The following is a 12,599-nucleotide window of genomic DNA, read 5'->3' as shown; positions in this document are numbered from 1 at the left end:
ACTAAGTGTAAAAATTTTAGTTTTGTTATTTTGTTTGTTGTTTTTAATGTAATTTCTGCATCGAATTGTATGAAAGCGTAAGTTTATGAATAAAACAACGAGTTTTGTTTTGTATTATTGTTGTGATTATTTCTTTTGAGTTATAAATTTGTAATATTGAAAATGGTTGAGCAGAATTCAATGAAAAATGGGTGTGAAAGTAAGACTTGTACGTGAGCTGGGATGTAAAATGGTCAAAATGGGCAACCAAAGGATTATGTAAAAAATGATAAAAATGGGCAGATGCAAAAATGTAAAGAATGTTAAGAATGAAAGTTTGGCTTGTACGTCTACTAAAAATGTTAAGATTGTAAGAAATGTTAAAAAATGTTGTAATATGGACTCGAATTATTCTATAAGTATGGCAACCGTGCCGTAATATTAAATTATGAAAATGAACAGGCCAAATGCTTCATTCGAGTTCTGACTAAGACTGGCTGAGGCTTCAAGTGGCTCAGTCTGGCTGAGGCTTTAATGAACTCAGTCTGGCTGAGCTCTTCGTACGCAGTTTGGCTGAGGCTTTGATTAACTTAGTCTGGCTGAGCTCTTCATGCTCAGTTTGGCTGAGGCTTTAATAAACTCAGTCTGGCTGAGGCTTTAATGAACTTAGGCTTTGACAAACTCAGTCTGGCTGAGCTCTTCGTGCTCAGTCTGGTTGAGCCTTTAATAAACTCAGTCTGGCTGAGCTCTTCGTACTCAGTCAGACTGAGCTTTTAATTAACTCATTCTAACAAGTCGTTATTGAAACGTGACGCAGATAATGGAGATATAAAATCATTGTCATTTAAGGCGTAGCCTATTGATCACAAATTTACACCAGGTATGGGAAGCACAAAAACAACCAAGTGTATGGATCGGCAAAAAGAACATACAACAATTGATCAATACAAAAATAGGATGTGGCACTTTACTGGAAATAACGCTTCAAGTGGTCAGCGTTCCATGGGTGGGGGAGATCTCTATTTTCCATATCCTAGAGTCGGTAAGTGCCTGGGCGAGGTCTGACCTTAAAAACGTAAGGTCCTTCCCACTTGGCTGCTAACTTGCCCTCAGTAGGATTTTTGGTGGCAACAGTTGCTTCGCGCAAAACTAGGTCCCGAACTGTGAACTTCCTCGGTTGGACTTTGCGGTTGTAGTGTGTTCTCATTTTCTGTTGATATGAGGCCCGTCTGACAGCAGTGGTCTCTCGGAGCTCTTCAATCAGGTCTAAGTCAGCTCGACGCAATTCTTCAGTTAGTTCTAGATTCAGATGTAAAACCCTCGGGGTTAGCAGACCGATCTCCACTGTGATGACCGCCTCAGCGCCATATGTTAAGCGAAAGGGGGTCTCCCCAGTAGGGGTTCAGGCGGTAGTGCGATAGGCCCAGAGTACGTTTGGTAATTCCTCAGCCCAGAGTCCCTTAGCGGCTTCCAGCTTAGCTTTGATGATCTTCAAGAGAGAGCGGTTGCTGACCTCGACTTGCCCATTGGCTTGGGGATGGCCTAGGGAAGAGAAACATGGTTGAATGTAGAGCTTTGCACAGAATTTCCTGAACTCGGCATTGTCGAACTGCTTGCTGTTGTCTGAGATGATGGCTTAAGGGATTCCAAGTCGACATACGATCGACTGCTAGATAAATCTGGTCGTGTTCTGTTTAGTGATTGTGGCGAGGGGTTCCGCTTCCACCCATTTGGTGAAGTAATCAATAGCGACCATAGCGAACTTGGTTTGGCCCCTACTGGTAGGCAACGGACCAACTAAGTCGATGCCCCACTTGGCGAACGGGTAGGGACTACTGAGTGTAATTAGTTCTGTAGGTGGAACATGGAGGATGCTGGCGAAGCACTAGCATTTATCACACTTAAGCACAAAGTCAGTGGCATCTTAGTTGAGAGTAGGCCAGAAGTAGCCGGTGTGAAGTATTTTATGGGCCAGCGACCTGGCACCTGAATGATTACTACATACACCCTCGTGAACTTTCCTCATCACATAGGTCGCTTGTGCGGGACTAAGGCACCTGAGGTATGGGCGTGAAAATCTGCATTTGTACAGTAGATCGCTGATGAGGATATAATTGGACGACCGGGCTCGGATTTTAGCGGCTTGCTGTTTGTCGTTTGGTAACTCCCCATTTGTCAAAAATAGAAGGATGTCCGCCGCCCATGGGATAGGTTCATTTTGGAGGAAGTGGACTTCCTACTGGCTCGGCGAAGTAGCCGGGTGGGCCAGGTATTCAAGACGGACGCCATAACCGAGGTCTGACTGGTCGGCCGAGGTTAATTGGGCCATTTCATCCACCTTGGAGTTTTCTGATCGAGGGATATGTTTGATGTGGAAAGTGTTGAAAAGGCGAACAAGGGGGAGTGCAATATCCCCGTAGGCTTACATTGTGTCTTCCTTGGTGTCGAATTCTCCCGTAATCTATTCGACGATCAGTTGGGAATCATTGAACACTTGGATATGGCTCACACTAATGTCTCTGGCTAGGCGGAGACCTGCGGGCAGGGCCTCATACTCGGCCTCATTATTACTCGCGTCGAACAGGAAGTGGGGAGCATACTTGAAATAACCGCCCTCAGGGGCGGTGAGGATGAGACCAGGCCCATTACCGTCTTTACGGGATGATCCATCGACATTGTGGGTTCAGGAGTGTGGATCTTCTGTCTCGGTGTTAAATTGCCTGGGTTGATGGGGTGCGGTTGAAGTGGGATTGGTGAATTCCAAGATGAAATCGGCGATAGCCTATCCTTTGATCGCCATTCGAGGTCGGTAGGAGATTTCAAATTGGCTGAGCTCGACTGACCATTGCATAAGTTTGCCAGACAACTCTGGTTGTTGCATTACCTTCTTCAAAGGTTGGTTAGTGAGGACCACTATAGAGTGGGCTTGGAAATACGGTCGAAGTCGTCGTGAGGCTATGACCAAGGCAAGGGCCATTTTTTCCAACAGAGGGTAGTTCTGTTCTGCTCCCCTGAGAGCTCAGCTAATGTAATAAACTGGATGTTGTATTGAACCGTCCTCCCTGATGAGGGCCGCACTGACTGCGGTGTTCGATACGACTAGGTAAAGAAAGAGTGGCTCGCCTGAGAGTGCTTGAGAGTATAGGGGGTTGGCCATGCACTGTTTCAATTGTTGAAAAGCCTCTTCGGATTTGGTGGTTCACTCGAAGGCCTGCCGAAGGACTTTGAAAAAAAGGAAGGCACTTGTCTGTTGCACGGGAGATAAAACAATTGAGGGCAGCAACCCTGCCGGTAAGCCGTTGAACCTCTTTAACCGTCCTGCGTGACTGCATTTCTATCAGGGCCTTAATCTTTTCGGGGTTGGCCTCTATACCCCATTGGCTAACCATAAAACCCAAGAACTTCCCAGAGCCTACACCGAAGGCTCGTTTCTCCGGATTCAGCTTCATTTGATACTTACGTAAGGTTTTGAAAGTCTCTCGCAAGTCCACAAGATGATCAGAGGAGAGTTTGCTTTTGACAAGCAAGTTATCAACGTAGACTTCCATGTTCCGACCTATTTGATGGTGAAAGACGACATTGACCAACCGTTGGTAAGTGGCTCCGGCATTTTTCAATTCGAAAGGCATGACATGATAGTGGTAAGTTCCTTTGTCTATGATGAAGGAGGTGTGTTCCTGGTCGGTCGAGTGCATTAGAATTCGATTATAGCCAGAGAAGGTGTCCATGAAACTGAGCATCTGATGTCTGGCCGTGGCATCGACGAGTAGATTTATGCGGGGGACGGGATAACTATCTTTGGGGCAAGCCCGGTTGAGGTCGGAGTAGTCGACGTAGAGTCACCATTTGCCGTTGTTTTTACGGACCAGGACCACATTGGACAACCATCTGGGGTAGTCTACGTTCTTGAGAAACCGTGCCTCCAGCAGTTTGTCTACCTTGGAAGCAATAAGAGCATTGCGTTTCGGGTGAAAAATAAGCTACTTCTGTCGGAAAGGTCAGAAATGGGGCTCGATGCTGAGATGATGAGTGATGAAGGAGGGATCAATACCCGGCATGTCGGAATGGGTCCAGGCAAACACATTATTGTGCTCGATTAGGAGGGCTATAAGGTCGTCCTTTGCTTGGGAAGATAGTTGGTTGCCGATGTTGGCTGTTTTTGCTTGGTTGGTGGGGTCGATGGGGACTTCAACAAGTTCTTTCACTGGTTCCCCTCTGACCAACTCGTCTTTGTCTCTAATGTCGAGGCCTTCGATGATCATAGCCGCCTTCAGCTTGACCTCTTTGAGAGAAGCGACGTAGCATTCTCTAGCCATAGTCTGCTCTTCCTTCACGGTGTCGACCCCGAGGTCGATAGGGAATTTCATGGCCAGATGATATGTGGATGTGACAGCTTGAAAAGCGTTAAGGGCGGTGCAGTCGAGGATGATGTTGTAAGCAGAGAGACAATTGACGATGAGGAAGGTGAACAACTTGGTGGTCTGCTGCGGATATTCTCCGATGGTGATGGAAAGATCGATGGAGCCTATGGAGGTCACCCGATCCCCGGTGAAACCGACTAGTGGGGTTTGAAGAGGGGACAAACTTTCTTTCCCGACCTTGAGCTGGCGATAGACATTGAGGAAGATGATAGCCCTATTTGGTAGGGCTTATTTCTATGTTATTTCAGCTTTTAGCTTAATTTAAACTATTTTGATGTGTTTGGTTCAGCTTAACAATACAGCTTATAGCTTTTTGTAAGTCAAAAATCAACTTATTCTTTGAGTGGGGGAGGAGAAGCTTAATTTATGAGAAAAAAATCAGCTTATGTTCACAACTATAAGCTATAAGCTATAATCACTTTCCCACAGCTCTACCAAACGGGGCAGATGTCTGAAGAACTGAGGTTGTCAACAAGCACCCGTCTGACTTTGTAATTGGACAGGAGAGCATAGATGACGAGGGGGTTGTCATGAGGGTAACGGATGCTTGTGCAATCGGGCTTCGTAAAGGTGATGAGCTCCATCCACTGTTTGGGGTGTTTGAGAGGGCGCTCCAAAGTTGTGACCTCTTTGTCGGAGCCCTGTCTGATTTTTCTGAGTTTAGCTCGCTGGACCGAGTGAGATGGTCCTCCACACGTAAGTCCACTAGCAATGACTCTAATCTCTCCAACCAGGGGAGTAGGGTTGCCTTGTGCTCGGGGTTGCGGCGGGTGCCGATCATTGCCTTGGTTAGGTTGTGCGGGTTGTCGGGGGAGAGCATGTCGGCGGTTGCCCCTAGCAGGTTCGGTCCTCGGCCTTTGCTGGGGACGGGCTGCTGTGAACCTACTGAGGCGCCCTTGGCGTATCAAGTTTTCTACCTGGTCTTTAAGGTTAACACATTCCTCAGTGTTGTGGCCGTGTTCTTGATGAAAACGGCAGTATTTGGATTGGTCTTTCCGGGTGAAAGGAGACCGTGAGGGTTGTGGCCATTTCAAGTTGTAATCTCGTCAGATCTGGTTTAAGACTTGTTCCATGGGGGAGTTGAGGGGTGTGTACCGTTCGAATCGACCAGGCGGTCGGGTAGGTGCTGATTGGTCGGTTCAAGAGGTTCGATCGGTATACTGGGGTGTTTGCTGTGTGTATTGGGTGGTTCTGGTTTCAGATTCCTTTCTCTTCTCTCTGAGGGTGGGGTTTTTGGTTATGGAATCTTGTCGGGCGGCTAGAGAATCTTTGGCGTTCATGTACTTTTGGGCTTTGGAAAGGAGGGTTGCTATGGAGGTTGGAGGGTTTTTGGAGAGGGAAAAAAGGAAATTGGAGTAAATCAGCCATGAAAGTCATGAGAATGACCTTGTCATCGTTTTCTGCCACATACAAGGCTTCGGTGTTGAAGCAGGTGACGAAGCTGGGCACTCCCCCTCCATCTGACGAATGTTGAGGAGTTGGGTTACCGCAAACCGCTGGCTCTGGGCACCAATGAAGTGGCTGAGAAAGGAGCCACTCAGGTGTTGGAAAGTAGAGACAGAGTCGGTTGACGGCTGACTAAACCACAGTCGGGCCGACCCCTTAAATGTCACAGGGAAAGCCCGACACATGATCTCATCAGGGAATGCATGGAGGACCATTAGGGTCCTGTAAGTCTCCAAGTGGTCGACTGGGTCCGTTGTACCGTCGAAAGAATCGATCGAGGGCATTTTGAACTTAGGAGGTAGGGTTTGTCCTTGATGGAGGCGACAAACGGTGAGTTGGCTGTGGTGGAGGGTTTATTCTACATGTTCTGCATGACTCCTTGAAGCTGGAGTTTCATGGCTCGGATTTCGACATCCCAAATTAGAACGTTGTCAACACCAGAATGGAATGGAGGGTGGACACTACAGGCCTCTTCCTCAGGAGCATGTTCTTGGACTGGTGGATGTGGAGCCCGGGGTGGCGGGTTCATATCTTGGGGCAGGGGTCGCAAACCCTCCAAGTTGGAGGGGTGGGAGTGTTAGAAGGGATGGCTCAGGGTTTGTTCTCGGTTGGGTGGGATGTCTTGAGGCGGTGGAGGAGGCACAGGGAGGTCTCGTTGAAGCAAAGCATTAATCAGGGCTTGGTTTTGCTCGGCTAGGCGGTTAATGCTGTTGGTGAGTTCTGTAAAATACCGAGGTGGGTTGTTTGGGTTAGGAGAGTCGGCTTGGGGGTCGGCAATGTTGTATTGAGAAGCCATGGATCTAGTCGTGACCATCCACCTAGGTGGGTGGCAGGTAAGGCATATTGAGAATGGGTCTCCAGCGACAATGAGAACAGTTGCCACATGGAGTGAAAGCTTCCCACAAATGATGCCAACTGATGATACTACTCGTTTCTGGGTAACAGGTTGGGCTGATCCAGGCCTCCAACACAGTTGTTCGATCACTGGTCCACTGAGAAATCTGCACAAGAGTTCAACGGGGAACGAGAGTCCCCCAGCGAACCCTCCGACGAGCAAGTTAGAGAAGGGATATCAGCGGAGTATAGAGATAGGATGGTAATGAAGAACATAACCTTCTCTTTTTCTTAGAAGCCTGCTTATATCCTTTGCTTCATCATTTCCTTGTCCATTCCGACCCGTCACGTTGGCCGAAAGTCTACGTTCTAGCTTGCCTTGTTCATGGTGAGGCCATCCTGTTCGGACGTGAAGGGGTTATCGCAATAAATGTTGCAGGGAATCTCATTAACGGCTGATGTGTGGTGCAATAACTCTGCAGGATCTTTGTCTGCTTATGTGGCTGGTTCTTCTCTTGACGCATGTTTAGACATCATTGGTCCTTGATGCCACGTTGAGCTCCAGCAACGTTGGGCTTTAGCATTTGAATCATGAATTAGGCCTTAAGTGGTGGGCCATGTCCTTTATGGGCCTACTTAAAGGACTACCTATGTCAGGTTCAATTATGGTTTTAATTTTTCTAGAACCGTAGGAGGCTATTTGATTACACCTCTAATAAAAATTTGCGAGAGTTATAATGGGTAAATTACATTCAACCTCTTCTAAGGTTTGAAAAAAAATGCAATTAGCTGCACACTTTTAGCATAATTACACTGATATCTCCTGAAGTTTTAATTTACAAAATAATTAAGTCATTTGGCATCAAGAATTCATTAGAGGCATGTTTGATTGGATGGATTAGAGCATGGGATTAAGATTATTAATTCGTGGGCCCAACTATCCTATGTTTGTTTTAACATTTTGGTTTAGATTTATTAATCCAATGGATAATTAATCCAACAAATTTGTAAGATTATTAGTAATGGGGTAGGGGTGGGATTATATATCCTAAATTAGGAAATAAAGTAAAAAGACTATTTTACCCTGACTATATAAGCAAAAATGTAAGCCAAATCATATCATTTCTACCCAGCAAAGACTCAGCAGCTTTGCTGAGAGAAGATCTCCACCTTCGTGAAGATCTCCATCTCGGTGTGCCGATTTCAACCTTCGTTCGCCGGAAAATTCACCGCCGGCACTTAAAAACTCTCATTACCGGTGAGATTATCATCTTCGCCATTTATTTTTTCAGATTTTTATCTATTTCAACAATTAATTTTACATGTTTGGTTCAAAATTTATGATAAATCATCATTGTCAGAATTTGTGAGATGTATTTGTATATATATACATAGATCTATGTAGTTGTAACAACGTTTTGATGGTTTTGGTATATTATATACTAGATTTGTGTTTGATTCTATAGTTAAAATTCTGCCCACCATGTGTTTGATTCTATGTTCAAGTGAGAACTCATCATAAACAATTGGAACATGCTTATGAAAATTGTTGTGATCCATTAAATGCTTACTGGTGAGGAAAAAAAAGGAGTAAGTAGATCATTGTTAAGGTGGATATTTGTGAATGTTCTTCTTGTAGCAAGTAAAAATGTTCAAATGGATTTGCTTACCAGAACATATAATATTTACATTTCTGTCATTTTTTTCTATTGAAACTATGAATTCCTTTTATTGTGATTGATTTGTCTTGGAGTTTTTAAATGTAAGGATGTTCACTGTTTCTTTAAGAAAATCAATTTTCCCTTTAAAATTTAGATTTTTTGGGGGAATTCCGATGTTAGAACAGAGCAAAGTACTAAACTAGCCAATTGAGAATCTCTTTCTATTTGATCGTCGAGTGTATTTGTGGAGGTGACAAAAATGAAATCTATTAGTGCGTGTTGTCCCAAATAGTTTAAGGGCCCAATATAGGAGAAATCAAATCTTAAATCCAACTACTCAACTACAACCTCATGGTAATAACATTCCCAGATCTTATTAGTTTCTTTAGAACTATCATTACATTCTATGAGCAATACCGATTGATTTATGAGCCATCTATAATTATTTGGTTTTTGACCGAGGAACCTTGGCCTGTTTTTCTGACTACATTGCTAGCATGCTCGACAACGTAACAACATTGACTACATTGCCATCTTATCTTGGATTTGGTTGCTACTTGCTGTCTATATTCATAATTCTAGTTGTGTCGGATTAATTTGTGGTTGATTAAGTTTTGTTTTTCACTTAGTTCTGAATTATATGAATGAAAGGGACACCAAACATATTGCTTTCCTTTTGGTTTGATAGCCAAGTTGTCTTTAGAGTGTACTATACATTGTGTAAGATTTAAATCCTCGATAAATCTGCAGATTCATCACCTGTAGGTACCTTTAGTGATTGAAATATTGCATCCCAAATTCGTGACAATGGGCAATAAAGCTTTATTGTCACAAATAATATGCATCATGGAATTTTATTTTATTTTTTTGGCAAAAAATGTTTTTTTTTTTGTTGCAATGTGGGGGCATTCCGAGAATCGAACTTGGGACCTCTCGCACCCAAAGCGAGAATCATACCACTAGACCAAATGCCCAACTGTGTAGGTCATTTGCTAATTAATTTTAATCAATGTGTTTGATAAGGTTAACCAGTTACAGTGGAGAATTACAGCCAACATGTTTGACTCAAGTTTGATACTTTTTAGATCTGTTTAATTCTTAGTCACTTCAATTAGGTGATGTAACTTTGATGTTTGTGATTGATTTGTAACATTAGATTTTATTTTACTAGTGAGATTATATATTTGTTCACGATTTTTCCATTTTCGCATTGATATTGGCTTCTTCTGTATGTCTTGATCAAATTAGTTAGAAAATTGAATATGTATTTACTGAGTTTTCCTCCTGTATTTATATTTTACTATTCATTAATGTAGATCTAGTAGAATTGTATTTGTATTTATTAACCTTATAATGACCTTATGAATTTTTCTTTCATAGTCCTTATTATATTTCTGCAAATTTGACTGCTCATTATAATTTTTAAATATATGATATGTTTCTCTCTTGCTATTTTAAATTCAAAAAAAATCTTTGCATAAGAAAAAAATTGTAATCATATTGAATGTGTTTAGATTTGAATTAATGCAATCTTTTGGGAGCTCTTTCAGTACCCATCAGAAATACATGTAGTTCTAATCTCTTACACTAACTAGATCTGATGTGTTAGTTGAAGCATTTGTAGATGGACAATAATGAATGCTCGGACAGTACGATGGACCTATTTGAAGCATTTGTAGCACTCCAAGAAGTTGTGTCATCTATTAACTATGTATGTGGTGTGTACATATTGTACTACAAGTTGCCTTGGAGAGGTACCAATCTAGGTTGGACATTAAAAGGTCACCACATCCCTTCCAAGCACAATTAGACTATTTGAATAGATTGGCGAAGGATATCGATATTGATTGTCATGAACAACTCCGAGTGAATAGGCATACCTTCATGTGTCTTTTTACACTTGTTCGAAGTGTGGGATTATCTGATTCCAAATATGTCCTCTTAGAGGAGAAAGTTGCAATGTTCTTAAATGTGATTGCACACGACTATAAGAATCGCAACATCAAGTTCAATTTCATGTGGTCTGGGCAAACAGTTAGTCAGTACTTTAACGATGTCCTTAAGGTGTCTTACTTAAGACACCAGAGCCAATAACTGCAAATGGCACAAATGATAGATGGAGGTGTTTTCAGGTATTACATAGTTTAATTTCATTTAGATTTTGGGCAAACACTAACATATTTAAAATGAATAATCTTATTTTATTTTGATCTTTGGTAGAATTGTCTTGGAGCTCTAGATGGAACTTATGTTAGGGTTCGTGTTCCTGCAATAGATAAGCCAAGATATAGAACACGGAAGGGTGGTTTATTCGACACAATAGAATATATAATAGTATTTGATAATGTGGGAATTTAGTTGTGTAGAAGATATTGGAGATGCTACATTTCTAGCTTACACACATCACTGTTCTACAAACTATTGTGAACATTGCTTTTCTTAATTTAATATTGAACTTCAATTGATTGGTGGATCAAAAAAACAAAAAACATAATCTGTTACATGTGGTCTTGATGGGTGAATCAAACATAATATGTGTTTAGACAAATCTATGTTCAAACAAAATTTTTCATGTGTACTTTTAGGCCATGTTTGCATGTGTTTAATTACCATTTTGTGTATGTGTGTGTAGACATGTTTGCATGTTTAATTACCATTTTGTGTGGGTGGGTGGGTGGGTGGGTGTGTGGTGGTCATGTTTGGTTTGGTTTTTATGAACTTGTTTTAAAATTAATTTGGTGAAAGAAATTTAAAAAAAAATAAATTAAAACACTTATTATTAAATCTATATAATTTTATATTTTAGAAGGCCAAAAATAATTTTTATAAATTTTAAAATATTTTTTTATATTTATTTTATCAAATTAGTTTATATATTTTTAAAAAAAAAATTAAAAAACAACCAAACATGGCCTTTGTATTTTGTATTTTAATTTTGCTTTTATTTATTTATTTATAATTTTTTTCAAAATCACATTTATGAAGAAATTTTGATAAAGTAAAAATTATGAAGAAACATTGATGGAGGGTAATATTGGAAAAGAAAATAAATATAGTTGTTATCCTACATTCATAGGCTTCTTATCCCATGCAAATCAAACAATGGACAAGAGGATAATTTATCCTACTAATCCAATTGGATAATTAATACCACACTAATTTAATAGGATTATTAATACTTCACTATTAGTCTTGTGAAATCAAACACGGCCTAGTTGTATGAAAGAAAAAATGATATTGTCATCTCTTAACTACTTAAAATGTATAATTATCTTTATTTATTTCAATATTCACCCACTATCTACATTGATTTTAGTTAATTTTGTGTTACCAAATAGATATCAATATAATTTTATCTAAAGTGTTGAGTTAACTATATATATATATATATTTTTTTTTAAATTTCAAGAAAAGAGCGTGTAATTTACACTTTATAAAAAATTTATTATTCCTAAATTGTTTCCCAAATTACGAAACAAATAAAATAAAAGATACAAGTACATTGTGAGAAACTTTATTTATCGGGACAAAAATGTGAAAAACCACAATCAATTTTTATTTTCTTACCTACAATAGAAATTACAATCAATCAATCTTTTATTTTCATGATCCATATATAGTATAAATCTGTCATATTAGAGGAGGTTTTTTTTTTTTTTTTTTTTTTTTTTGGTTTTTGTTTTAGGGGAAGTTGTTAGAGCATCTCCAATCTTTCAACATTTTTTTTTTATTTTTTTATTATCGAACTTAAATCTAGTTTTTAACAAAAAATTTATTAAATGAGAGATGAATTAAATCTTTCATCAAATTTTCAACAACTTTTTTTTTTCACTAAAGTTTGTTAAAATTATTGAAAGATGAAGGATTGGAGATCAATTTTTTTTTTTAAATGAGTTTTTTGGGATAAGTATTTAAAAAATATTTGATGACAAAATTGATTCTCACCATTGAAGTGAGTTATAAGAGCATCTCCAACAGTTCACTATTGTCACGCCCCGCTTTTTATTACATGAAGTCATTACCAAATTCATGAATTACTTTCAATTTTAGAGATTTCACGCGGAAATAAACTCAAATGGTCAATTAGTAGAAATGAATAACAATTCTCTCATCCGAATGCAAATTAAATACAACATGAGCATTCTAAATAAACTGCTCGAGGGCTCACATCATTAAGGAATGAAGAAGAAGGGTGTAACCCTTTCACATATATGGCATTCCGCCAACACAAAAGAGGCCCCGAGGCCAACAAATAAGA

The 12,599-nt window shown here is 40.3% G+C and overlaps 1 non-coding gene across 1 annotated transcript; it reads right to left on the bottom strand.

The window, feature by feature from the left end:
• Positions 1–9,243: 9,243 nt before the first annotated feature.
• On the bottom strand, positions 9,244–9,315 carry TRNAP-UGG (transfer RNA proline (anticodon UGG)). The gene has a single exon. It is a non-coding gene; the product is annotated as a tRNA-Pro (tRNA).
• Positions 9,316–12,599: the final 3,284 nt, after the last annotated feature.

The sequence above is a fragment of the Camellia sinensis genome, chromosome 8 (genome assembly GCF_055761805.1).
Source record: "Camellia sinensis isolate YWXY chromosome 8, ASM5576180v1, whole genome shotgun sequence".
Classification (NCBI taxonomy): domain Eukaryota; kingdom Viridiplantae; phylum Streptophyta; class Magnoliopsida; order Ericales; family Theaceae; genus Camellia; species Camellia sinensis.
Note: the sequence above shows the minus strand (reverse complement) of the source record. Positions and strands in the feature narration are given on the sequence as shown.